A 3,720-nucleotide genomic window follows, 5' to 3' on the forward strand; every position below is an offset into this window, starting at 1 on the left:
TACATATTCTACGAAGATCTTTTATCGGTCAGACCGCATAACAACATACGCTGTTCCCTTTGTCATCGGTATGTTACTTGCCCGAGATTCGATCGTCGGTATCCCATACCTAGTTCAATCTCGTTACCGACAAGTCTCTTTACTCATTCCGTAATACATCATCTCACAACTAACTCATTAGTTGCAATGCTTGCAAGGCTTTATGTGATGTGCATTACCGAGAGGGCCCAAAGATACCTCTCCGACAATCGGAGTGACAAATCCTAATCTCAAAATACGCCAACCCAACATGTACCTTTGGAGACACCTGTAGAGCACCTTTATAATCACCCAGTTACGTTGTGACGTTTGGTAGCACACAAAGTGTTCCTCCGGTAAACGGGAGTTGCATAATCTCATAGTCATAGGAACATGTATAAGTCATGAAGAAAGCAATAGCAACATACTAAACGATCGGGTGCTAAGCTAATGGAATGGGTCATGTCAATCAGATCATTCAACTAATGATGTGATCCCATTAATCAAATAACAACTCTTTGTCCATGGTTAGGAAACATAACCATCTTTGATTAACGAGCTAGTCAAGTAGAGGCATACTAGTGACACTCTGTTTGTGTATGTATTCACACATGTATTATGTTTCCGGTTAATACAATTCTAGCATGAATAATAAACATTTATCATGATATAAGGAAATAAATAATAACTTTATTATTGCCTCTAGGGCATATTTCCTTCATGACTAACCACTCATACAAACCAAACTTTGTTTTGAAAGAGGTTTTTCGTTCATCACCCTCTTGTATGCGGATTTGATAGTAACCACTTTTAAGATCAATTTTGGAAAAAAATAGTGGCACCACTAAGTTCATCAAGCATATCATCAAGGCATGGAATGGGGTACCTATATCGAACGGTGATAGTATTGATGGGTCTACAATCGGAACACATGGGAAAGCTACCGTCTCTTTTTGGCACAAGAATGACCGGTACGACACAAGGACTGAAACTTTCGCGCACGTGTCCATGGTCTATGAGATGTTTACTTGCCTTTGTATATCTTTGGTTTCTTCGGGGTTGACGCGGTAGGGGGCCTTGTTAGGAAGAGGAGGTCCGGGGATGAGGTCGATTCGGTGCTCAATGCCTCGTAGTAGAGGTAGACCCGGAGGTAGCTCGTCGTGGAAAACATCTTGGAATTCCTGCAAAATAGAATACAACACTAAAGGTAGAGTGTGAGAGGTGTTAGCTTTTGGTGCCTCGTCCTTGCACAAAAGGACATAGTGTAGGACACTTGATGGGTTCCTTCTCTTATCTCACTTTTGGTGGTAAATAGAACTAAGTTCTTCTCTCGCTCATCGTGGAGGCACTCGATTTGGGCTTGTGGAGCTCACTCTCTTTTTAGTGGATCGCTCTCTCACTATTCTCTCCATGATGGGTGGCTTGCTTGTCGGCGATCACTTGGCTTGGAGACATAGGGCAAAGTACGTACTCCTTTCCTTTCATCTTGAAGATGTAGTGGTTCGTTCGGCCGTTGTGGATGACACCTCTATCAAATTGCCATGGTCGGCCAAGAAGAAGGTGGCAAACAGTCATTGGAACGACATCACACTCCAAAGTGTCTTCGTAGGCTCCGATTTTGAAGGAGACTTGTACTCTATGCTCGACTTGAATAGTGCCGGAGTCGCTTAGCCATTGAACTTTGTAGGGATGTGGGTGCTTCGTCTTGGGTAATTGGAGCTTGGAGCAAAGTTCTTCACTTGCTAAGTTATGGAAACTCCCTCCATCGATGATGACCTTGACAGACCTTCCATTGATGCCGACCTTGGTATGAAAGATATGGAATCTTTGATCTTCTTATTGTTGATGTTGAAGAGTCACGACCTTGGAGACAACTAGAGCGGGGCTTGAATCTTCATCACAAAAGACTTGTTCTTCTTCATTGTTGTTCACTTGTCGGTGCATTGCCACTTGCTTAAGGGCTTCCATTTCTCCTTCGCTCATGGAGTCATATGTACCATCGTCGTTGAGGATCATGGTCCGTTTGTTGGTACACTCAAAGGAATTGTGGCTTCGGCCTCCGCATGTGAAGCATTTGAAGGAACTTATCTTGATGGTCTCATCGGTTGGGGTAGATGATGGTGAAGCTCTCGGCTTGAAGTTGCTTCTAGTAGGATGATGACTTGGAGTTGTCGAAGTTTTCTTATAACTTGACTTGTCGTTTTTACTTGTAGAAGGCTTGGTTGATGTAGAAGGTGTTGGAGTCGTTGAAGCTTGGGTGTTGGAGAAACCATAGGACTTGGATGAGAACTTGGCATACTTGAAGTCATCTTGCACTTGACGTTCCGCCTTGGTAGCTTGATGCACTAGCTCGATGAGGTTCGAGTATGGTTGGAAGTCGGCGATCTTCTTGATGGGATGATTGGGTCCATTCAAGAAACGTGCCATAGTTTTCTCATTATCTTCCATGACATTGGCTCATATCATTGCAATCTCCATTTCCTTGTAGTATTCTTCAACGCTCTTGGTTCCTTGCTTGAGTAGTTGGAGTTTCTTGAAGAGGTCGCGATTGTAGTAGGTAGGCACGAAGCGTGCTCTCATGACATCCTTCATTTGCGCCCAAGTAGTGATGGGTGGTTCACCTCTTGCCTCTCGACGCTCAATGATTTGTTCCCACCAAATGAGGACATAGTCTTGGAACTCAAGGGATGCCATCGCGATCTTCTTCTCTTCTTCATAGTTGTGCAAGCGGAAGATTTTGTCGACCTTCAATGCCCATGAAAGGTACTCTTCGGGATCATTGCTTCCATTAAAGTTTAGCTTGCCGTAGCGTTGCTCTTCATTGTGTTGGGGTCGGGGATGATGACGTCATTGTCGAGGAGGATCGTCTCTCACAACTTGTTCTTGTCTTGGAGGATTTCCATTGTCTTCTTGCTCTTGTTGAACTTGAGGTTCTTGGCGAGGTTGTGGACGAGCTTGAGGAACTTGACGATGCACCCGTGATTGGTAAATCCATTCTTGAACTTCTTCGCGAAGTGCTTCTTCTTGTTCGCACCTATGCTGGTTCTGTTGGGCAACGGCCTGATTCGTGTCGTAGAGTGCACGTTGCACCTCAAGTGCTCTAGCTTCTCGCATCTGTTGTTCTTGACGTTGTGCCTTGGCATCTTGTGCATCTTGATGTAGACACGCTCGCTCTTCCTCTTCCCTTTGGCGTTGTCGTTGCCGTTCTTGTGCTTGCTCGAGAGTAGCTTGGTTTTGAAGATGTCGATGTTCTTGCACATGAGCTTGCTCTTGAGAGTTGTTGTCATGTAGAGGATGGCGGTTTGCTTGCCTATCTTGGCGCGCAGCACGACGAAGAGTGTTCGATGTCAGTGTACTTGAGCCGGATATGGTGTAGTCGGAGTGTCGACTTGAGCGGCTCCGTCCCGATGAGGATGAAGTGGAAGAAGAGAGGTTGACCAACAGAGCATGAATCTCATCCATTCTTACGTCATTCTCTTTCTTGTGGTTGTCGAGCTTGTGGTCGAAGTAGTCTCTTGTACATTGATCGGAGAGTCACAAGTCGATGGCGAGGTTGTCGATGCGTTCGCTCATTGCTTGTTGCTCTTGATGCAAAGCATGTTGTGCACCAAAGAGGTGGCTCTTTGTGACGTAGGAGTTCATGTCGTCGTCTTGATCGATGAAGAGTGGGTTGGTAGAAGTACTTGGCCTATCCATCATTCC

The 3,720-nt window shown here is 45.1% G+C and overlaps 1 pseudogene; it reads right to left on the bottom strand.

Moving 5' to 3' along the window:
- Nucleotides 1–1,454: 1,454 nt before the first annotated feature.
- Nucleotides 1,455–3,305, bottom strand: LOC147979697 (uncharacterized; annotated as a pseudogene).
- Nucleotides 3,306–3,720: the final 415 nt, after the last annotated feature.

Source organism: Triticum urartu, chromosome 3A, assembly GCF_056163025.1.
Source record: "Triticum urartu cultivar PI428250 chromosome 3A, HENAU_Tu73, whole genome shotgun sequence".
Taxonomy (NCBI): Eukaryota; Viridiplantae; Streptophyta; class Magnoliopsida; order Poales; family Poaceae; genus Triticum; species Triticum urartu.